The sequence below is a fragment of the Zootermopsis nevadensis genome, unplaced genomic scaffold, assembly GCF_977971745.1.
Source record: "Zootermopsis nevadensis isolate Lab colony 2312 unplaced genomic scaffold, Znev_1.0 Znev_ptg000008l, whole genome shotgun sequence".
In the NCBI taxonomy this organism is placed as follows: domain Eukaryota; kingdom Metazoa; phylum Arthropoda; class Insecta; order Blattodea; family Termopsidae; genus Zootermopsis; species Zootermopsis nevadensis.
In genome coordinates, this window is record NW_028259140.1 from 11,470,842 (window position 1) to 11,495,852 (window position 25,011).

Genomic DNA, 25,011 nt, shown 5'->3' on the forward strand with positions numbered 1-25,011 from the left:
CCATTATCGTATTCCAACGTATTCTGGCGAGTGTTTCGCTCGTCCTCATGCCACAGTAAGGTTGCTACAGGATGCTGCAGTCAGACGTAAATGAAACAATGAAATCAACACATTGAACCTGGCCGGAAACAGCTATGTAGAGGGATAACATGACAGTATTTTGTAGGAATATTTCTGTTCCTTGAGACTCAGGAAAACCACGAAAAAGTCTCTTGGACAACCGGTTCTTATTTCGACCCGGTTTCAAATCAGAGGAAGATTAGAGGTTTTCACAGCGGTGAGTATGAAGATTTCTGTCTTCTGGGTTGTTGCGCCGTGTAGTATGGTAGACGTGTCTGTAATTCGTATGTGGAACAGGACATATTATTCAGGTTGATCATACATTGTTTGTATTTGCTGGGGTAAGGCACCCATCTCAAAATTCGAGATAATTTTGGGTGAAATGATGAGTTCATGTGATGAAAATACATCCAATACATAGTTGAAACACGTGGAACTGCGTCGAGTCGAGACTGGAGGCTAAGGTTCTGGCTTCAGTAGTCGGTTATTATGATCATCTTTATAATTTGCACCAAAATTAGGCCTGTAATTAATTTTTACATTTTCACAAACAAAAAGCAGGTTTACGTGATGTGTGGAGTTTTGTAAAATACCTTCGTTACAAAGATTACTTAATTTGCAGCGTACCCGCTGAATTCAGTCAGTGGTCCCACTGACTTGTAGACTGGGATTCGATTCTCGTCATGCGCTCGAAATGTTATTCTTAGCTACCGGCTTCTGGATCCATTTATCTTAGACACCGGGACGTTTTTGTTTTTCAACACTGCAGTGAGGCCAACCACTCGGCCCTGTCTGATTATGAGATTTAGAATTCGTTAGACCATTACCTCCACGCCCTCCACGCCTTTGTCTGATTGCTTTGGCAATGAGACGAGTTTCTATCCATCCTCTTAATAGTCTCATCGAGTGAACTGTCTTAGTAAGTTATTAATTATCATTACATAATTAATTATTATATTATTGTACTTAAGTTTAGTTCTTTCATGCAAGGACCGGTGTACCACGGTAATGAATCTCGGGGTTCCATAAAAGTCGGTTAATTTCTTGTCTTGCTAAGCTGCTCATGGAGGTCTCTTCCACGAAGTTTGCCATTCTTGTCCCTGCTTGAACCAGGGGCGTCCGACGTCTTGAAGGTTGCTCTGATGATTTGTGGAAAACGTGTGTTACTGCATCCAAGCAATTTTGTATTCTGCAATGAACCCATAACTCCATGTCATTGTTCGTGTGTTACTGTCAGTAGCATTACCACTACTTACTTGTACTTACGTCATTGCTGCCAATGTTACAGACACTCTTTTTGCGGCGGTTGACATTCCAAGAATGCAATGCAGAATATTTTATTGGGTTTAGGTTTTGCTTGTTTTGCTAAACGGTAGGCTGAAGGAGATAGGTGACGTCATGCATATATGTCAAAAGCCACTCTTTACATGTGCCTGCAGCCAGAAGAGATCAGCATTTAGGAATCGACGTTTTATTTTAACAATGTTCGGCGAGACGCGAAGATCCAACGGTTTACCTGTCTGGCCCATATGGAACCCCAGGCGTTGACGTCGCTGGCAATAAAGCATCACCATTATTATTGCAGCCAATTCAGTCAGTGTCTTTCCAACCGCGTTAATCCTGAAGCCGTTGAATGCTCATTGGTTTAACTGTGATTTAATGTTACTAGAAGAGAGATAACTACGGACTGGAGACCGGGGTGGGATCCCCGACGGGGGCAGGAGATTTTTCCTCTAGCCTCTGCGTCCATACCGGTTCTGGGGTCCACCCTGCCTCCTATCCAGTGGGTACCGGGGTTCTTTCCCGGGGGTTAAGCGTGGCCGTGGTGTGACGCTAACCACTCGCCCCATCTAGTGCCGAGGTCAAGAATGAGTAGGAGCTGTACACCACTCCCCCCAAGTGCCTATATGGCGTATAGTGGGACAGCTTTGCTTTTACTTTAACAATAAACGTTTATCTGAAACTTGGAAGCAGAAATGGATGACAGTGGTAGTAGCTGTTACAGCAGTGGCTGTGAAGGTACCTTGCCGCAAATTAATTAGTTCACGGACTCCGTTTGTTGACAGAGTTTTCCACGAAGAGTGAACATCCACATTTGTATACGCAGGGTTCGGTACAGCTTAATTCTTACACAACTTGTGTTGTGTGTAGTGCTCTCTGTTGGAAACAATCTCCATTAAAGAAAAACAATTATTACAAGCAATGTCCCAGAAAGTGGGCAGTTTTGTTTTTCCAAAACGCGATAATGAAAAATTACACAGGTTGAGGAGCATCGGACTACATTCTGGGCTGTTGAGGGTTCTACTTCCATGAGAAGCGATACGTTTCTCTTTGTCAGCGCGTCTAGACTGGTTCTTTGTCTATCCAGACAGATTCACTGAGTCCTGGGGGTTGTTTCCCTGGGGTTGCAGTGTCTCGGGCTTCGACTTGACAGCCCGCCTCCATCTGTTACCGAAATGAGGAATTCGTATTTCATGCCCCTCGCCTCCTAGAGTGCATGGGCACAGGGCCAGAGCAGTCTGTATGAGAAACCAGTTGTTTTCTGGACACTACTAGAGCCGATAACGGTATAAGCCTAATAAGCATCTTACGAGTCTTGTGACCTTTGAAAGCAACTATTGACATTGTAGAAACGTTAGAATATCGAGGTTCAGGAAGCCTGTGGTTGAAGCTGTCACTGTTTTCTTCAGATCCTTCATTAAGTGAGGTGTAGTTCGCAGGGCGGACATGTGACAGGCGATGTGAGTGATTTGCATGTGACCTGAGCTGACCCCGCCACCTCGGCGCCTTCCTCCTTGGCGTACTAGCCGGCATGACCTAGGCATCTCCCCCGAAATGGCTGTCTGTTTTGGGAGAACAAGTCTGCCCGCTTTTGGGGATTTCGCAGTGATGCCTACTTTACAGAACGTTTAAATGTCTAAAGTTCTGTCATATTAAATGATTGGTATAAAGGACGCAAAATAACTCTGAAATTCGTTGGCCGTTGACACACATGCGAGGCCATACGACCGCGAAGTGACAGCAGATACGGAGCCGTAACCTAGTCCTTCCTTTTGTCGGATGTGAAATTATCACGTTTAGGCTATAGAAGTTTTGCATACGGGATGAGGAGTGTGTCTGCTTTGCTAGTGTTTTATAGTTCCTCTTGTTTAGAAAATACAGTGTAGTGCAAAGTCATTGTATCAAAATGTCGCCGATTGAGTCGACATTAATAGGGAGGGAAGATGTCTTCCTCCCCCTTGTCTTTTTCACATTCACTTCCCCTCTTACTGTGACATTTAATCTCGTAGTTATTTTGCATCCGCTGTACGTGCTACAGAAAATTCTTTGTTCTTGTTGACAAGGGTTTCGTCAAATGTTTTTTTTCCCGGAAGAGATCGTTTTCAGAAAATGAATTCCGATACGTTTCAGTTTTGTTTTTGTTAATTAATTACCGGTTTGTAATGGTTACATTCGGCGATAACGGCTCATAAAAATTAATCCAAATTCATCAGGTGATTTTGAAGAATCGTGTAGAAGGTGTATATTTTGTATTCTCTAGCCTTACACTCAGAATCATACAAGATTAATAAATACAAAGTGCAGATTACTGTTAAAACGAGTGGTATGTATAGTTACCATTGGGCTTTGAAGGATTAGAAAGGAGATTAGGAATTCGAAAGTAGTTCCCAATCACCCCGGTTTCAGCTTCTGTACCCAATAGACACTTCCAGTATTGCGGCATACATCTAAACTGCGTGGAAAGTTGACGGTGTGCGTAGTCTTTATAGTGTCATGGTGGGGGACATGCCACCAGCGCCACTGCCAAAGATGAGCACGGTGACGCAATTCGCTTGAGTTTAAACTCGGCCGAAAAGCGCGGCCCAGCCCTGTGTAAAATGTGTGACACTGATTTGTATTCCATAGCTTGCAGTTCGCAGAGGAACCTTGATGTCTTGAATAGCTGATGCTCGCCAAGCAAGTCAATACATTCACCACCTTTTATGGAGCATGAAGTTTCATTGTCATGTCCAGAAGAGCCCGCTTCTGGACACTTCCTGAGCCAAATGATTTCAGTCCCCAATGTCAAACCGTCTTTGTAATCTAATATAATCACCCCGTCTACACCTAGGTACGATGTTAAACCCACTTTAGATCATCATATTTATTGTCTTGCGAACCTGTAGCAGCTGTTACGAAGAGAATTTGCTGTCAGTGAAACATTTATCAGGCGGCAAGACATTTCAGTGAACGTTCGGCTCTCGGTTTCCGTCGACCCCTGGAGTTTTGTCTTTGCCATCACTTCCAGATATATTCTGGGGCTAAGACGCCAGCCCGCAACGCTTCTGGTTAACAACACAGTGTTAACTCAACACTCCCTTACAAGCAGTACGGAAGTTAAGAATCTGTGGTTACACTCACGCCCTCCATACTCCTACACGGCGTGATATTTACACACGGAGAACCGTTTCTTAATCAAAAATATATCAACGCCTTGTAAAGTGGTATATCAGGTCATCAAATTTGGCCCCATATTCAACTGCACGTTCCTGTGAAACACGTAATAATTGTTTCATCTTCTGCATTTCTTCATATTTTACGTTTTATTCCTCGAAGTCATTGGCTTCGTACAGGAATTTTGTCACACTTTTTGATACTACTTGTGTCAGAAAAGTTGAATACGTTGTAGGGGGTTGAAGACTGGTTTTAAGAGAGACGCCCGGCGTCGCGTGGATTCTGAAATGCTTAACATCACGCAGGCGTGCGAGGGCTGAATGGAGGAATCGATTACGAGGTCGGTCTTCATTCACTTGTATCGATCAGTCGCTAGAAGTCTGTGAATTCGCTAAGACTTGGTGCAGGACTGATAAAGTAGCTTGCTCCCTTATCATCCAGGATGACTCCTGTGTTGTATTTTCCGCTATCCAAGGGAGGTTTATGACTTTTCTCCATCGAATGGTCGTTTATATCCTGCGCCCGCAACTCAACCCAGTCAGTTCCAGTGCCTCTGCGAAGGTGAGGTTCAGCTTCGCGTTTGGGCATCTTATTTGCATAAGCACCAATCACATTGTGTGCTGCCAAGCCGTCTCTGTGCCGTTATGGGCAAGCCAAGGTCGTGCCATAGCTGAGGTCGCTTGATTCTCACTGCGGAAGCCCGGGTTCGCGCCCAGATCACTCCATATGGGATTTGCTCCGGATGTAGTGGCGCTGAGATAGGTTTCTCTCCGAGTCCTTCTGTTTTATCCTGCCACTGTTGCTCTGTTATTTCTTCATGTGTCTTGATGGATGGACCAGTTCCCCCCATCACGACGACAATAAAAACATTATTAAAACGAGTATAGTTTCCTGCTACATTTTGTTGTTTTGTTTATTTCAGCCACAAATGGCCACTGCAGTTGTACTTATTTTTGTCTGTATCAAAAAGAGACGCAACTGGTTTTTGAAACGAATAAATGTGCACGTCTAAAGGCGTGTGGGCATGTGTTGCTAAAATTCCATGGGTGGATGAGGTGGGAGAGAAGAGTGTCTGAAGTTCTCCTAGAAACTTTGGATTTCGCTTGGATTAGCTGAGATAAGAAAATCAGCCTCAGGACTGGCGGAAATTTGAACCAGTAACCTCTTGGATGAATGCGGAATGCGTTATCCACGCGGCAAAGCTGCTTATGAATAAGTAGGCCGAATGGTAATTGAAAAATTACAGCGTTTTGGAGATACATGGGGGACTTTTACATAAGAATTTCCCTTTCGTAACCTCTGCAGTAATTTGACTTGATGTTATTAATAATAACATCGCCATATTTAATTAACCCCGGGGAAGAACTTTCCCGAAACCATAAAAAAGAAGCTACGTGTACTGATATTATTTTATTATTATTATTATTTCATTTATTCACCACTTTACAGGGTATTTACTTCTATGTATCCTAGACAAACATTGCCCCTGAGGTACATAGTGCAGCAGCTATTTCCGAAATACATTTTGTTTTTAATACGTGTTACATGTATTATATAGTTTTATTGTGAGGGATGACTACATATTTTACGACAGCGTCTTTCGAGTGGTGTATGAAGATCCCAAAATGGCAGTTTTCTGAATGTCGTGTTCGCCCGGAATGTTGGCCAAATATTTTCTAAGTGACTTGGAGACAGTTCCAGTTGCTCCTATAATTATTGGAATTATTTTTGCTTTCATTTCCACTTTTGCTGTATTTCAATGATAAGTTCCTTCTATTTCAAGATCTTCTCAGCTTCCTTCTTAATCACATTTCCTTCAATTAAGAGGCAAGTTCCATTTTTGTTTCGGATTATAATATCTGGTTTGATATATGGTTATCCTGACTTATACACTGATACAGCACACTAATAATAAAGAATTGAATTGAATTGAATTATTGCTACTTGTTATTTTCACTTTGATCAGTCGTCTTTTCCTTAACTTACTCGTCTGTAATTTTTTTTTGCAAGTTATGTTCTGAATCCGCGGTGGCTAATTTTACCAAAACTGTCCCAAGTCTGAAGCAAGTTCTTCTCAAACGATAAAGCAACGGATAATTAAGCCTTGGGCAGAATTCACACCGAAGTAAGAAAAAAAAAACCGCTTGTGCTTGACAACAAAGCAGCCGAATTGCGAGCTTGTAAAAATGTTGGTTACTGACATGACCAACGCAAACCACATACGCGTATTCCATCACTTGCTTCAACTTTAAGAGTTCATTGTTCGTAATAATGAGACGACTCACTGGATGATGCGATCAAACCCTTCTCGAAAATGCGGACATGTTTCTGCGGGGCTTTAAACTAGGGGCTACACCTTTTTGGCTTGTTCAGGATGGGCACCGATGGCGGGCTGTTGTGAACACGATAATGAACCTTTGGGTTCAGTGCTTAATGCGTAGTCGCTCGTCTTTGTCACTACAGTCAGGTCTCGTGTCGTTGGCGTTAACTGTCTCTGCAGAGTTCTACTCGACCGGCACTTACTTACCTTCACTGCATCCTGTGGCCAATTTGAATTCATTAGCACCGGTCGTTAAAATTTCAAGTAAATTTTGCTCTAGTTTTCCGTATCTGCGGTTGTGAAACATACGACTGCTGGCGCCCGTATAATTCTGTTCTCCATCAGCGGGGTGGTTCAAGCAACGCGTGTTTATGAGAACTCTCTTTACAAGTGTGTCTGAGCTTGGGGTCTAAGGACCGGCAACAGCGCGGCCTGGTTTTCGTCATTTCAGTGGGGATCAGCACTCCTGCTCGTTTCTGAATGTGGGTATTATACCCAGACTGATGTTTGTCTTGCTTTTCCTCCGTCCTTCCACAAATATTCGTAAATGGTGACCGGGGTCCCAAGATATCCCTCAATATTGCCTGAGGCATTTAGAATGGATAATGACGCAAAGTGACGTTTGTAATACAAATAATGAAACAAAGCAGAGTAGTTATTTTTTATTCAAATGTTGGTACACCATATTTTCTTGGAAGCGATGCTTGTTGGGGAGCAGGAAGAGGTCGTGAGAAATTACCGACAGTGACGGCCGGTTCTTACATTTGAATTGACGTTCCAATGATTGAGTACACCCACTTTTTTTTTTTAATTTTCGTTGCAACGAACTATGTACCTATTTTTCAGTTTTGGAACTTTATGTTCAATGCAACGACGAACCAATCTTGGCCTGAGGACTGTAAGTCCCCTTCGTAAGTAACTAAAGCGGATTAATACAGGTTCTGATGTTTTTCTGCAACTACGTTAACTGCTCATTGTATGATATGTGAATATGATGTACCAATTCGCTCTCAAGAGGGCCTGCCTCGTTCCCAATGTAGGAACAGCATGCCTCTCAAACAGCACCCTTCTTGCGTTTTATTAAGGAAGCAGTAAAAGTTGATACCCGTGGTGCACCTGCCTCGCAGACGTATGAGATGAGTGTAGCTCCGAGCATTCCTACGCTCGGCACCAGATGGTGGTGGTGACTGAGTGAATACTTTCGCTCCGCGGCCACATTACCCCCGGTACGTAGGCTGTGAGGCGGCCGGTGTGGACGTTGTGGGCAATAAAGTTAAACCTATATCATCTTTTTCACTGATCGGATATCATTGATTTTTCTTTAAAATTATTCATTGGCGCTGTCGAGAATCGACCTTCCGTTGTGTAGTCACGATATACACATTTATCCCGGTGTATATGAACTTTCTGGCACAATATTAAGATATCAATCCGTCTGTTTCTTCTTTCAGTTCCCTTCTTGTTTCTGCAAATGTCGATGAGATGAAGGAATTGCTTGCAGTTACCGAATTCTTGCGACGAGACCATCAAGTGATTGTTATTGTTTGTCGATGTGGCAACCTGGTGTCTGGGTAAGAAAGAGAGGCCCAGAGTCTGCATTCTCTGTTTCCTTCTGACCCTCGCGCCCTTGAAAACAGATCCAAGGGTTCCGTCTTGATGCATGTCCCGAAGAAAGCCGAGTGCGGCCGAACCATGACCGGCCTCACGAGTCCACCTAGGGCAGCGCGAGTCACGTGCGATCTGCCGATGATCGTGGGGCAGACTGGGGTTACCGCTCTCGAATCTACAGGCTTGCGAGTTGACCTAGCGTACGTAACAGAGAAAACTAAAGAATTACTGTCGACATGTGATGGAACAGATGAGGCACACAGCATTCATGCGAAATGCGTACATTTTGGTCAGAAATTTTCAACAGAATATTAGCTTTCCACGTTTTGACGTTGAAGGGAAAACTACATTGAGTTGCGTATTGAAGTGACCTCATAAACTGATTAATTAGCGTTCCGTCAAAAACAGTTTTTTTCTCAGGCTCCGTCTATTATCATTTAATACCTGGCACACATAAACTATCTACTTCTGAAATAGAAGTGTTTGTGAAACGATAATTTTCGTTTATAATTAATAATGTTCATCATCATCATGGCCAGGCAATGGTCTACAGCAGCGTTTCTCAACCTATGGTACGCGTACCACTGGTGGCCCGCGAGCCAGTGTTGAGTGGTACACGAACTAAGTAAAAAAATCCAAAGATAATATTAACATAAATGAGTTTTCCCTGAACACATTTGGTAAGGGGTACATTTAATGTGTTAGATTAGAACTATTGGTACGCCAACGAAGAAAGGGTGAGAACCCCTGGTCTACAGAACACGCATCACGTAAGTAGCCTAACCAAATTTAACAGAACGTAATCTGAGAACGTATTTTAGTTGTTGCGCGTTCTTTGCATTATAAAGTGAATACCTGGTGGGAATATTATGTATTTCACAACACACAGTGGTTCGAAGAAATTTTTGTATGGGAGGTTTGCGCTTAATGCCTCAAGTTGGGGCAATATAGGGCTATTATAACTGCTATTATGAAGACAGTGGCTTAAGTTTTTAAACAAGTATGGGTTTTTATATGTAAATTTCATCGAGATCTGCTTTATTGAAAGGGCTGTATTTTTAATTACTATATTCAGGCCTAATTTAGTCTGTATTTAATGAATTAAAGAGCATAAAATTGTGTGAAGACATAATTAATCATGCACTGGTTTTCGCTTTTGTAGATGATTGTCTTCTGGGCTTTAATGCCGTGTTTAGGAACATACTGTCTCCATCTTATTTCTCTGGAGTTTTAGACCGCTCATAAAATTGATACAAATCCGGACAAGCGGACTACCGCTTTAAAGGGACACGTATGCATTTATGTATAGAAGGAAATATTTATTATATCCCAATATGTTTTAGACATAAATTCTAGCATTAACAGCGTTATGCGCTCATGAATTACTCACAGAGCACAGTGACATTTTCAGAATTTGAAGGGAGTGGTGTTGGTTGCTGCAGAAACGGAGTTTTGTCCTTGTTATTTGTAGGTAATGCATAAGAACTGCGGAATCATTTCGGTGTCTTTGCGTAGGACATCGTCCTGCGTTCTGGCAATGTGTTCCCTGCCACCCATTCCGATAGCTGCGCCTGAGCCCATATACTAGTGTGCCATCTGCGCAGATGAGTTGCGCGCTGCGTAGATAGTTCGACGCATGGATGAAGACCATCACAGAGCGCTGTGGCTGGAATGTACAGGATTTAATCGTAGGAGCGCAGTGCGTTCGAAGCTGACTAGATGAAGCCTTTGAAGAATGTTACTGGAAATTACTGTCGTCTGGGTTGTTGACTACCCTGATTATGGACGCAGCAAGCACGTCTGTTGAATCTGTCGATATCTACCAGACTACACGGTCTAACATCCCAGACGATAATCATACTAGTTGCTATGAGAATCTGAAATCTGTGTACGTTTTATCAACACTGATTAATTACGTTTTACGCAATTTTTAGGGTGGAGGGAAATGTAGGTGCTGCTCAGGTAAATATTACTTCGTGTTAATGTCAGTTTTCGGCGACGATTACAATTACTCTGGCGAGAGATGAAAGAAAACCATTTTCCTTCCGAAAGAGAAGTGCGCTAGTGTAGCTTCCAGTCCACAAGCTTGTCAGCTACGCAGCAGACCACAGAAAAGTAGGCGTAATCGTATTTTGAAGTAACTGCATGGGTAAGAGCGCATTCTGAGAAGTTGATCAAGACACTTCCCGCCTTCTGTGTAATCCGTAGGTTTATTGTCGTCATTGCATGTGTCCTTCCTCCGCTGATGCTCATTGTGAGCCAGGCAAATGAAATGAAATTCGCATCCTTGTATCCTATGTACTGTTAGGTATCCCAAGGAGTTTCTTCCCCTCAGGGTTTTTGGTTAAAATCGTGCACGCATGCACAAACACGTAGGCTTGTACATAAGTCGTTTACGCTCTAGCTTATTACGAATTTGGCTTAGAATAATACAAATACACGCAAATCGCTGTGGCATAACAATGTCGGAATGAAACGAGATTTTTAAAACTCCAAACATTCGATTCAATATATTTAAGGAATGCAACGTGTTCTGCAGGTTATGGGTTCAAATCTGGACCCGAGCTCTGGTTTGTCCTTACCGATGGCATCCATGATTTCCTTCAGTCCTTCTAGGCAACTGCCGGTATAGTACCTGAAATCACTCCACGACCGGTTCCTTCTGCATCCTTCCCAGTTCATTGTGGTTATCTTATCATTTGACGCTGTACAGTCTGCGTTACTGTCGTGAAATGATAAGTGTCGCCCTTGGTGGACTAGTTGTTGGCATGCTCGCCACTGGACCCAAAGTTTGCGGGTTCAATCCCGGTCGAGGTCGATGGATTTTTAAGGGTGATAAAAATCCGTAGCACAAGTTCCTTCGGAGGGGAAGTAAAGCCGACGGTCCCATGTCGTAGATTTATGGCATGTAAAAGAACCTTGCGAGCATGTTACGAGATGTTTCGTAAGCAAAATTCAGCGGCCATCTCTCACCCAAGTATCTCCTGATTCACTGCTAGATGGCTCTGGCAGTCAAATCAGGATTGAGTAGAAATTCTAGTCAGTGGGCTTGTCACTCACTACGCATAAATGCACGCTTCAAAGACTAGGAAGACCTCCGAAAAGTAGGTAGGAGGCGAACACCCACAACTGGGTTGTAGAGCCAAGAAAGGAATAAGAAATGATAAGTAATAAAAAATGAATGTGCAAATAAATAGGTACTTTCGTTTATTGTGTAATTATTTATTTGCACATTTCGCAAAGCAAGAACTCTGGACTGATCAGAATGTGGCCGAACTCCGTATCTGCCGTTGAACCAGGAACCAGCAATATTTTTCGTGACCTCTGAACGGCGCTTCTAGGGCAAGTGTTGGCGGAGCAGGGATGGGGAAACTCGAGAAGTTCTGGTAGTGGAGTGGCTTACTGTTGACTTCGTTACTCTTCTGGGTCGTGACGCCGTGGAGACTTGCGGGTAGATGCGAGCGTTTCGATGAAGCCTACGGCCTCCTTCTTCAGACCCGAAGAACAATATCGCCATCCTCACCGCCGTGAGAACATTAAATTTCACATGGTCTAATATTGTTATCTTTAATGTTATTAATATTTGTTATTTGTTTTCGACCGAATATCGTTGCAAGTTTTTTGCGAGAGATTGCTCATTCTAATACTCTGTTCGGAATGAACCTGGTACAGCTGAGACGATCCACGAAGATATTAGTCAGAATAGGCTGGGCTGTGATTTGGGGAGGAAAAAAAAAACTGTAGTGACATCAGAAACAAAACATGAACTCGCAAAAATGGGAAGGTCTTCGACAATAGATTGTCTGTCGTCAGTGTGTGATTTTCACGGTTCGACCCAGTTCCTCCAGCAAAGACGCTTTAAAATAAGGCGTGTTCGCTTCTCCGCTGTCTTCCTAAATTCACCATACGTAATTACTGCACCAGTTCTTATTCTATGCTAATTACCTCTCTAGTTGATATAGTGTTGTTAACAAGAATGAGCCAGTAACCCAGAAAGATTCAGGATGTTTCATTGTTTGTGTCATCGAATGTTGTTTGTCCCACCCCTGTATTAAGCGTGTTTCTTACATATCACGTTCTTCTGTATCTTGGTGACGCGATTAGTGAATTAGGGCAGGAGGCTCTCGTCGCCTGTCGAAATGCGTCACTGTTTCTACATCTATAGCGGGGATCTGCAGTGTTAAAGAGTTCTTGTCCTTGGTTTTCGCGGTTGGAGTTTGGTGCAAATTGACTTTCGGGGTAACACTTTCTTCGGCATCTTTTCTAATTAATTTTTCACTAATAATTTTTTATATAATCGACACCGTATGATCCTAAATGCAACAATTTCTTGAATGAATTATTTAACAACGCTCTGGGGACATCCGAGGTTATTTTGGCGTCTGAAGAACGGTGCAAAGGTATAGGATGCCAAGTTTGTAAGGCTACAAAAAAAAATCCATTTGTTTCCGGGGTCCGACTAGGTCAAGAACGCAACTACGTATAACGTTGAACGAAGTCTTCACGACAGACAACCGAGTCTGGTGACCGGGTCACGTGACGCAGCTGATTACCCGTGAAGACGTGTTGAATTTAGTCGGCGGGAAAGCTACGAGTATATGTCACAGGAATAACTTTATCTTTGCGAAAGAAAAATAGACCGAGAAAAACCCGAAATGCTCTGTTCTACGCTTGACTGCAGACTGGTCTTGTGAATATACACGTTCATAACCCGGAAGATACAATCTATCAATTAAGGGAGTGCTGAAGTTAACATTTGAACGTAGAGACATGAAGTCACAGGAAGAGAAAATTTCGTATCCGGACATTCTTCGTTCTTCTGGTCAAGTGAGACTACCACGTAGTTATTTACTGTCGGTGTCAAAGAGGGTAGGCAGACCGAGAGACTGGAACGGGACTAGCTCAGGGAGTCATCGTGATTTCGATTTTTGAAGAAACTGGTTTCGCCATTATTCCGTTGTAACAGGTGGCGCTGTGTGCTCGCAGGGTTGTTTAGAACCCGTTTGCACAAGCACCTGTTCCCATCCACCACCTGCTGCTGAGGCCCTTGAGCCCCTAGTATGAAATTGAGGCGTTCTTTACATGCCCCATTGCACATTGCCCGTTCGTATCAATGACTACTGTCACTAAATGAAATGTGATGAATATAATAATAAATAAGATATTGTAGGTGCGTCATATTGTGATTTTATTTAAAATAATATTAAAATATATTAAATTTGTCCGTCAATCACAATAAAGTAATATAAGATAATTAAATGGTTAAAATATTATCCTTTGTTCCGTATCGAGTACTCGATTTACATATGGAACATTCTCGACATGTTTCGGCTTTCATAATAATAAATGTTAAATAACGTTTAGGCAGTCGGCTTTGGTATTACATGACATATAGACTACTTCTATCTTGTTAACTTCGCATTTTATGTAAACAAATGCATAGGTACGAAAATGCAAAATGTTAAAATAATGTTCTAAATTCATTGTCCCTTTCAGGCGTCGAACATGCCGCTGTTTGGGTAAGATATTTGTTGTTCGTCGTGTCAGAACACGTATGCCCCGAACTTATATAACGTAGAGAAGGCGTCTGTTTCCAAGTTGCAGTAGGAAAAGTCATAATTATTTTGTTTCCACGTAAAATATACACGTTTTCCTGATTGCTTGGTCAGAAGTTGGTGTATTATTTTGTAAGATCAGTATATTAATAACAATCTGACGGCCTCTTTCGTAATTTTAAAAATACAGTGGGCAATGTTAAAAATAATAAAAAGTTCAAGGCTTGCTGATCTGCTCTTTTTATCGCGTACAGTCGAACTCTGGTTGATTGCCACACTTTGTCTGTTGCCTCTTTTAGGCACACGTGTTTTTTTATCACGGCTCCACGTCGGACAAACACAACTGATTGTGATCACATTTAATCTGTGTGCTACGTACTGACAAGCCCTGCGATTGTGTTGAGTCGAAAGTGTGTTTCTGGCTGTACGCTCGTCACCCAGAACGCGGGAAACACTTTCATTTCGGAAGAATCCATTACCCTGACAATCATCAAAATGGGGGGAAATGTAACCGGAATACCAGAATTCTGAAGAAGAAAAAGTTGTCTGTTACTATATGAAACTCATTCAGCGTTGATTTTTCCATTTTCAAATCAAAGACCCCTCCAAAAGCAACATCATTGCTGCAAGTGAGTGAGTTTTGCAATGACCCCTGACTGCAAGTACCCTGGAGTTGGTGCAGATGATTTAATATCTTAGTAAGTTTCGTTTATTTTAAGGCAGAGATGTTGGCATACTGTATATTTACAAGTGTTACGTGTGTAACCTTTGGCGCTGTAACGGAATTTTTTATAATGCATATTGGTACAATGGTATTGCCATAGGAGAGCGAAGGTGGCGCTTTACCGGGAGACTTCTTTTTAAATTACATAGGGAATTTTTGCTTTCAAAGCTTTCGTGGGCGCAATGGGAGGTTTCGAATTTAGTTCAGTTATGCTTAGGTAAAGTAAGAGTTACTTAATAGTTGAATTTTAGTCGAATTATCGGGTTGTGTAGTTAGAAATTTACCCAAAAGAAACGTGTTTGGTTTAAATGTTATAAAATTTAACAAATGTTTTGCAGTAGTTGAGAGAGTGTTGTCTTGTCGCGTCGTTGAACATAATTTCGAGTGTCCGTGGTTGTGGTGTGTTTGTTGACTAACGCATCTTCTCAGGTTATTGACACACTAACTGATGGTTCAAAGGGAATTTGCCTAACCTGTGTTTACTCTACACCGTATATGATGGTTATACCGCAATGACTGGGCTGTATGGACATTCTCGGTGGCTTATTTACTACACCGTTGAGGCTTATTTTGCTGAATTTCGGCAGTGGCTTGTCTTTGCACCGCATGTAACGTTCACACGACTATAAAATCAACACCCAGGTGGTTCGTTCTTGAAGACGAGTTGAATAACATTAAATTGATTTAGACATTTAAGCCTCATTCACGTTACGTAGTTTTGTTGCTACTTGTCAGTGGATTCCCTCTTTGCGAGTAAAATCACGTAGTGAAGAGTATAAGCACAGAGGAGAATACTTTCCTGAGGCAATTCTTGTGGTATTTTAAAAAGAAAAACAGATCTGTGAGAAAATTATCAGGCTAACAAATAGGCCCAGTGTAATTCGATCAGTGAAAGTTCCGCGAACGTTCTGTTTGAGTTTTTAAGATTTTGTTTTATGGACAGAAAAAATTATTGAAGTGATTCGCTTCTTGAGGTAAATTTCGTTTCTCGTTATTATTAGTTTTGCTTCAGGTTTGTTTAATTGTGACGCTACCAACACGCAAAGTTGTTTGTCCATATTTATAACAGGCTAAATAGGGAAGATGTAGTAACGCCTGTGTTTATGTGTCGTAACAAAGGAACGAAATAAACACGCTGTTGTCTTCAGTATGGTGAGGATTGCGTTTCAGTCCGAAGATTTCTTGCGAGACGTCTGATTGCCCTACATCGCAGATTGTAGAGCGAACGAGAGAGAGAAAGGGGGGGGGGGGAAGTCGAGCGGTGGTCGATATCCAGACGCGCGTGGGTGGCCATCTCTCCCTTGACTGTTCCCAGCAACAGTCAGTGCGCTTTGGTTTGTGTTAGCAGTATGGATTTTCCTCTGCTGTATCCAAAATCATGTTCCTTTTCTTTGCCGTCTCTTCTGTATGGACTCTGTAGTATCGCATGTAAGTATAACCTTGAAACGAGGTTTTGGGAACGTTTTGTAAGAAAGGGTCATGACGTATAGATAAGTAATACTACAGAATCTCAGCGCATTGATCTCGTCTTCAATTGTCAAATTCTGTAATTCTGATGAGAGGAACATCACGAACCTGAAGTCAATGTGTCTGTCATGTCAGGTGGACTCGCCACTTCTGAGGAATTTGTACAAACAAAACACGCAGTCAGTTCCGTCTGCTTTCTATAAATGAAAAGAATTTGCCTGGAATTTTATCGTTTCGGGTTCATCGGTGTCCTAAGCGAACTCTTGTCAACACGTTTTACTATTAAAATGCTCAGTTATTCAAGAAACGTTCCGTATTCTATAAAATCACGATGTTCGTTACTATGCACACAAGAGCCCGACATTGGACCCTATCCTGATCTAGTTGAATTCATAATATAGTCTTCACACACTATTTAAGATCCATTTTAATACGGTCTTCCCATCTGAGTACATATTTCCCCAAATTACACCCTGAATTCAGATTTTCCAACTAAAACTGTGCAGTGCATTCTGCATACCCCGCCCATTTCGTCTTGTTGAGCTTTTGCTCAATCACAACGCATCTCCATTACAAAAATCATTTCCATAATACTGTATATATAGATAAAAAAACGACTATTAGAATCCACGTCGTATTTTCTCCAAGAGGTGTGTTATAAAATTATTTTGATTTTACCTGCTGTACGGGGGGGTGTATTCTGTGTTTCAGGCCTGATCGGTTGAAGTTGCGGGCCTTGACATGCCGCTTTAAGATAATTCTGTGTCCCGTGCTCCTCCCAATCCTTTTATTTGTCTTAGAATATATGTCTCGTTACTGTTGTTCTATTCTATGTATTGTTCTTTTTTTGGATTTGTTTGGTGATATAAGTTGTAAGATATAACGAATTTAACAATAATTCGTATCGCTGTTAGGGTAATAATCTTGAAAGTGTCAGATTTTGTGAAGTTAATTTATCGCTAATTAAAATAATAATGATTAAGTTCGTGAAATTTCCACAGTTTGATCCTTCGAGTACGCCAACATCCGTCAACATTTTCCACGTACATTTTTTCACGATTTTTACCATTAATTTCTCCTAATCGCTTATATATTGTGTATTCACAGAGAAATAATGCCAAAGTGTTCGGCTGTCATAATGCTGCTTACACCCCATGTGGCATAATTATTGTAATCTAACTGTAACACGGACTAAAATATGTGCTGGTATGTTCTTGGGATATTCTGCAACACATTACTTATATGTCCGCATCTGTACTGTCATGATGTTCGCGTGAATATTTTTGCATTCTGATTGCTTTTGGTTGTTTTTAATACTGCAGTTAATGTTACGGGGGTTAAGGTCACGATAAAGAAAACCTTCTATTTCAGATAAAAGGATACAGACAAGACGGACACTTAAGCCCTTTAGCTGTCTCAGGTACCAATGCGATGTACACCGAATGAAATCTGAATTGTCTACTAGGAAAGACTGTCGTGTTATTATGATCATATTCTCTTTTGTTGTGGGGATTGAGTATCGCTTGCAAAATAACTACGTGTGTAAGTGTTACTCAAGCCAGACACGTCACTCGCATGCAATTATCAGTTTAAAACAAGTACAACAGAAGGTAACCCAACAAAAGATGACAAACGTATTTTACATGTCTTTTTTTGTGTTTAACAATATTTCTATATTCCAAATATTATTCTTCCCTATTAAATCAGAAGTAATATACTAAGTATCATTAATCATAATAATAGTGACTTTCTTAAATGTATTATTACAGCCAACAGTGCTAACCTAACCTAACCTAACCTTCACACGGGGTGATCGTGTCACCCGGAACGCTGATATTTTTTTTAATCGTGGCGACATCGCTGGCATGTGAGACTGAGCAAGAATGAACCAGACATTTGTAGCCAAACGTTTATACGTGGCATTAAGCTTCTTACTGATAATAAATCCGTAGGTTTCAGTCCAATTGTCTAATAAACGAAGCGAGAAAAATAACTCTCATTCCACCGCGGCCGTTACCACTTTATCCGAACTGCCAACAATATAAGTGCTACTCCTTAAGATTTTCTCTAGAATTCCAATCGGTTACAGAGACAAGAAAAACTGAAAGTTGTCATTTTATGTAAAATGCTTGCATAAATTTTCGCTTTGTGTCATGTCATCATCAACATCATTGCCGCGGTGCTAAAAATACTGTTCATATTTCAGTGTTTACGAGAGTAAACTGACAAATTCATGTCTGTGAATCGCCATACTTGTTGCGTAAATTAAATTTACTTAGACCTATTTGATAACACTGGTGGAAGAATATCTCCATTGTGTCAAGGGCAAAGTTCTTTGCAGAATCGACCTTGGCACTAGATGAAGCTAAGTGGTCATATTCGTGTTTAGGCTGTCTCTGTGTCGATTGAATCGCCTCATAGCCTTGTCGGCCATCTAACCCTTGCGTCCCAGTCAGTCAGTCAGTCAGTCAGTCAGTCAGTCAGTCGCTTATGCTCATTATAAACGCGCATAAGAACGCCATCTGCAGAGAACAGTGAACCCATGAACACGAAGACCTCAGAATATTAAGGGATTTTCACATTAAACATCGAGATGCCATGTTCATATCTAATTTACGCAGTGTTGCGTCTTTTTTGTTATGAAGGGAGGCTAATGAAGTAAATGTCGGGGCCGGTTTTAATGGGTTGTAATTACGAAACCGCCAATTAGCACGATTGGCTGCTTCAGATGCGTGGTGTCACAGCACAGCTCAGAGTGTCACGTGGTGAGAAATCCAGCAACTCCCCCTTGAAGCACGAAAAAGAACTACGGATGACATTTGGGCCTCTTGTTTGTTGTTAAAGGCATAATAAATATTTCAAATTGGGATGAGGTCATTTGCGTCTGAAGCGGAAATTAACATGGCAGATCTGATGAGTTAATACGATGAGCTATCGACATGGGATTTAAGACAATGTGAGATTGTAAGCTGATAAAAATACAAAATTTAATTTAACAACTTTTTTTGTGGGCGTAAAGTTTTTGTAATGTAAATTACGTGTTCTGCATTTGAGAACAGGATGCTTTAGACCTAAGAGGAAGTGACAGGAGGTGGATCCTTATAATTTGTACTCTTCCCTAATTACCATTAAAGTGATGAGATGGTAGAGGACATGTTTGGGAAGACGTGTGTCTTACGTGAGATCAACAAGAAATTCTGAACGCACCTTTTGAGCCATTGTTAGTTGGCACTTGACGTAAGTTATTCTGCCTAACTTGCCGTTATGCGGTGTGTGAACAGCGAATTTAATGACGTGGAAGAAACGTTTTGAATAGTTTGAAAGGTACAAAACCAGGAACAGATATGACGGAAGATTTGGATAGTCACGTTAGAATTAGGACACTGTTACTCATAACCTGTTAGTTCTTGTTAGCGTTTAACTGACGGTGGGTCTTCAGTGGCTACTGTAAATGGTCTGATGGCGCTGCTAAAGAGAGAACCGAAGTCTGGAAGCGTTGATTCATCACAGTAGCATCGTCCAACAAAAATCCGTGATGTCACTTAAGTTGCATAACATGGAGTTCCCGTCAATTGAAATATTGTTTTAGACTTCCTGATTCCGTGTCTGGAGACGTTTTTTCCCGCCGGCTTACTGAAACTTAGACGTACGATTGGTCTCCAGAATGAATTCTACTTAATCGTAAAACTATAAAATATAATTACTGAGGAATTGTATGAAAGTGGAAATGTAATTTCACTCTTTTAGTAGACGATACAGTCGACCTCAGTGCCCGCTGTGTTGAGCACTTCGAGGAATTTTTTTGAAGCCACAAAAACAATGCATTTGTTCACGGCGTGGTTACGTAATGCGTTCACACACCTGAATATTAAATTAAATTAAACTATTAAAGTGTCTGCCAACAGCGATGAGCCAGTGACAGGCAAACACCGATAATGTTGCTAATTATGACGAAAAGGGCGCTTCTCAGTTCGTTGTACTAATTTGGTTACTGAAATTTGATTTTCTTAGTCTTGACGTTTTTATATTCTAAATGAATTTGCTGCGTTCCTTTGTATGACTGGATAGAGTTTATGTAGACAACGCATCAGTGATTTCTTTAAAGTGTATAAAGCGTTTTCTCGTACACGCGACGCTTGTGAAACGTCGCTGGCCTTATGGAATATTGACAATCGCACACATTATAAGACACGTGCGTTGACAAGGATGTCACTTTAGACGGACGACCTTGTAAAATGTTAGTCTTCACCATAACTACCGCTATAAACAGTGGAGTAGGCAGGATAAAATAGTTGTACGTCATTCTTTATGCCAGTGTTCACAGATCGCCATGTTTTAAATCCTATATTTCACTGACGTCACTACCTTCCAGCCGGTCACCTCGTAAACAATTTAGTTAATGAGCGACGACATTTGAGACTGTCAGAGAGCGAAGACGTGTATTTTAATTAAGCCTACCGCTAGCCTTGTGGTAAGAATAGGATTGGACAAAAAGTCAGAAAGCTGTGTGTTTTCCCCGTGGTGCAGGCTGGCTGCAGAAGTAAACACGCAATTAATGGAATTTATAAGCCGTAACGCGAGCGTGTGTCGTCGAACTTGTATGGTTCAGAAAACATTTCGCTACTAATGGACGATGCGAAGCCAACACGACACGTGTTGTGATGAGTGTGGCCTGTAACAAGTGCGCGCTCCGAGGGAGATGAACTGTGATCGGAAACACGTGTTGTCTGTGCGAACGTCATTGGCCTTGATGTTCGTTTATTGCGAAGACTTTTGTTACAAGGCCATCACACCCAGACAACGTATCACATTGCAGCGAGGAAGAATGGGCTTTCCATGTTGAAACGTTCCAAAAAAATAAAGGTTGTGCTGTACAGCATCTGTTTTTGTGTTTGTTTGTTTGTTTGTTAGGTGAACATTTCGGGAACATCTGTAAATTGAATTTGAGCTTCGCGTGAAGTATTTATTAATTAGAATTAAAAACATTCTAAAACAAAACGAGGAGCCTCACACAACGTACTTGATCGAAAACCGTTTATTATTTTAAATACGAAACAAGATTTTTTACGCGCGTTTTGCAACATCTCTGCGAAGTCCGTTTCGTCCGTCCGTACGCAAGTAACAATTCAAGAGTTGCTGAATTAATTTCTACGAAACTTGGTATGGACGTCATGCCATTGGATGTTACTCCGAACACGTATTTTTCTGTGGTACAGTCAGTGACACCCACGTAATGGATCCTTGATCTTGTGTGGTGGAAGGATCTCCGTTATGACACATTTACCTTCGATGACGTCACCGCCCGTCTGTAGGTGTCGTTCAGTTCAAGAATGGCCGAACGGATATTTACGAAATTTGATGTGGACGTTATGCCATTGGAGGCTGTTCTGTACACGTACTCATTTTAATTTCCGATAACCGGTCATACCAACGTGACTGATGCTCAAATTTGTGTGTCGGGAGGATGGTCATCCGTAATGACGTCATTGCTCATGATTTTCCTTCCTTAAGATCAGCTATAAGCTATTCTTTGCACTTTTCTTATGGGCCTGTCTGTTCCTGATCAAGGTCACTGACTTCTTTCGCGAATCCCTGCCCAAAATTTGGCTTCGTGTTGGTGAATTAAGGGCCCACGCGTTTTGCAGTCTTTGCTTGGCTCCAGACGATGTGATGGTTGAGGAGGGGAGGTCCATGCAGGAGGGAAAGAGGGGGAAAGCGAATGACCTTGTCAGGACACACGAATTTTTTTAAGACAGACGAGTTACTACATACACAGTGAGACGGATGACTCGTCACGTTTTGTTGGATTTGAATCTCGGTTTCAATACCGGCTTTCACGACAGATGTTGCATTGATTTCGCCAGTACTTCCAAGACGAATGTTTTGATACCATATTTAAAAATTACAGGACGCATCGCCATCTTTTATTCGGCATTAAATAAGATCTCCAACTTATGCATTATTAAAACTACGAAGTGAGAAACATTTTTGTAATATCACAGCTTTGGAATGATCCATTAAGTGCAGTACAAACTGATAAATTCGATTTCAATTAAGTAATCATTAATTGAGCCGTCACAGTGGCCGCGTGGTCTGAGGAGTGGGCCTTGTGCCTCTTGGTCGCTGGGACCGTGGGTTCGAATCCCACTCAAGCCATGGATGTCTGTGTTGTGCTGTCCCGTGTACAGGTAGAGGCCTTGTGACAGGCTGATCCCTCGTCCAAGGAGTCCTACCGAATGTCTATAGATCAAGCCAACGAAAGTTGTGGTGGACCTGCAGTGCTCAGGCACTTGAAGAATGGGTCGTCTGAGTATCAAGTATCAACGGATACATTCACATCAGCTTAGGAAAGTAGGTGATATTGTAGTGTCGAAAGAACCTTTCTGGAACAAGTTTCAAGTTCCTCGGTGACTCTAAGCAACAGAGAGACAGTAGACTAAACACATTCCTTTGATTGTTATCTGTAAGCATTGAAGAGCTGAATGCGTGCATAGTAACGGTAAGATGGATGTATTACATCACAACCAGATCGCCCTGTGAAATACAAGCCACTGCAGATGTTGAATGTGGAGGTGTCTTTTGGGGTCAACTGCGAGCGTCGTATCAGGTAGTTTTCTGCTCTGACCCCCCACACGAGACTGTCCGCCTGACTTCGTACCAACCAAGCTCTGGCGAACACGTGGTCTTCAGTCAGTTGTCTTGGGCGGTTTACTCTTGCATTAAATCCGACTTGCATTTCACCGCTTTGAATTGGGGGATACACCGATCATTCAAAAAGGTCAGATTCTGGCGAACGCTCTACAGTTGACACTCAGTGCGCACATTTCCTAACTTGTTTAGTCCCTTTCTCTAATAAGGGATATTTAAAGGTCTCCTGGCTAATTTGTTGCTTGGGAAAACACTTCTGCGACGACCTCTACTTTCGTAACGAGTAAGAAACTCATGTGGTGTTACTTGTCCACAGGAGGGCGATGCGGGGTGCAGCCATTCAGGAGCCTTCGGAGGAGACATCCTGGCCAAAAGTGAGTGAAATTTCAGTTTGACATTGACGAGGTTGAGCTTTCTATTTTAGTTTGGAATTTATGAAGGATGGAGAGAAATTGATTCGTTCACGTCCAATTATTTTGCTTGTGAATTTAGATTAGTTTTGCACGTAGCATGAATGGGGGAATGAATACATGGAAAATAGTGGTGGACCTCAAATGAAGAACCTGGACTTGGGCGGTAGATACTAAATTTAATTGTTGTTGGAATATTGTGTTGGACATTGTCCATAGTATGAGGTACATTAGATACATACTCCCGTGTTTAAGCGATTACGTGTCGTATTGACACTGCCCAATATAACATTCGTGTAATGAATCAGCCATTGTCACAAATCTTTTGAGAGTCATTGGATTTAAGTAACTGAATAGGATCTAATTACGATTATTAATCGTCGGATTACATAACAGCAAGATGTTTTTTTCAGGCGAATATTATTTACACAAAAAATATTTTGTGCCATGTCGTTAGCTTGATTACATGCCTTTCCTAATACGATGATGTACAGTGTCTGCTTCTTCTTGTCCGGTGTCACGTGACGTCGCCTTGACCATCATTTCATGTTAGTAAGAGGTCAGGCCTACGGCGTATTGCAATTTGGAAACGGAGACCCGTCTCTCTTAAATTAGTCTACGAAGATGTGGCCAGGAGACGAACATAAAAGTACACATTGTTCTGTGTCTGTGTGACTCCGGTGATGTTATAGTTGTATCATTTTGCACTTCGATGTATGAGTTATATGAGCCCAAAGATGTCTAACTTATTTTTTATTCACCTGTTTATACGTATTTGAAATTACAAAACTACGAGTTCATATTTTTAAATTTACCCTCTGTCTCTGAGTTATGATTAAACAGTATTTTGTGTCTAAAATTAAAATTGTCTAATGCTCTCGGACGGAGCAGATTCTATGTTGACAGTCTAGCCATATTACCGAATAAAGGACATACAAATTCTTTGGTCTGTACAATAATATAATGTACGCATAAAGTGATTAATATTACGTGGCTAGAAATTTTAAAATATAGGTATTTGTGACTCTGCAGTAATAATAAATAATACTTCATTCTTAAGGTTCCAATGGAAAATGTTTACTCTGATCATCTCTGCACTGTAAAGTGAATAAACACAAATATCCTTTAGTTATGAATGAGCCTTCGGTAGTTCACAATATTTTGACCGTGTTAGCTCACCTGTTATCGTGACGGTTGTATTGCACACCGCATTTGACGCGGTTTACTTCTGCCACCATCCATTCCTCTGGACTGGAGCAGGTCTCTCTGCCTCGCGCCCCATCGTCGCCTGCGTTCGTTCCCAGGGCCTCCATCACTGGAGCAAATCTGTAGAATAGGTTGGCTGTGGAAGCTGAGGGGTTCCTTCATTGCTGCTCTATAAGAGGCTGGAACGTTGTCATGGTGTAGCAGCCACTTACCAGATTCATGAGGATGAGGATTTACAACAGCGTAAAGAATAGAGGCGGGGAAGAAATTTCTTTGTACTTGATATTTTTGCCGTTGCAGGTTTCAAGATGAATATGTGTATGTTGTGAATGACATCCCGACAGACGATGAACATTTCCAGTAACACTTTTCCTGCATTTGACTGGCGTGCAGTTAACGTGTGCTTGCTTGTGATGAGAATTTCTTTTAGCACTAGACCATAGTCTATTAAGGATGTGCATGGAGCTGACATCAACAAACACTGGTCAAGGATTGACGTAACAATGATTTTCCGTTGGCCGACAGCCAAGGAAATGTCCTTGATTATGTTTCACCCGCTTTACCACTGCAAACTTACTC

At 41.6% G+C, this 25,011-nt stretch overlaps 1 long non-coding RNA gene across 2 annotated transcripts in view; it reads left to right on the forward strand.

Moving 5' to 3' along the window:
- The window catches only part of LOC110830188 (uncharacterized), a 296,733-nt gene extending 273,572 nt beyond the window's left edge, over window positions 1-23,161 (forward strand). Inside the window, exon 5 of one of the 2 annotated variants that reach the window (XR_015534157.1) lies at window positions 23,133-23,161. This is a non-coding gene — a long non-coding RNA (uncharacterized LOC110830188). The remainder of the gene's footprint in view (window positions 1-23,132) is intronic. The other variant, XR_015534156.1, reaches the window with a different exon arrangement.
- Window positions 23,162-25,011: the final 1,850 nt, after the last annotated feature.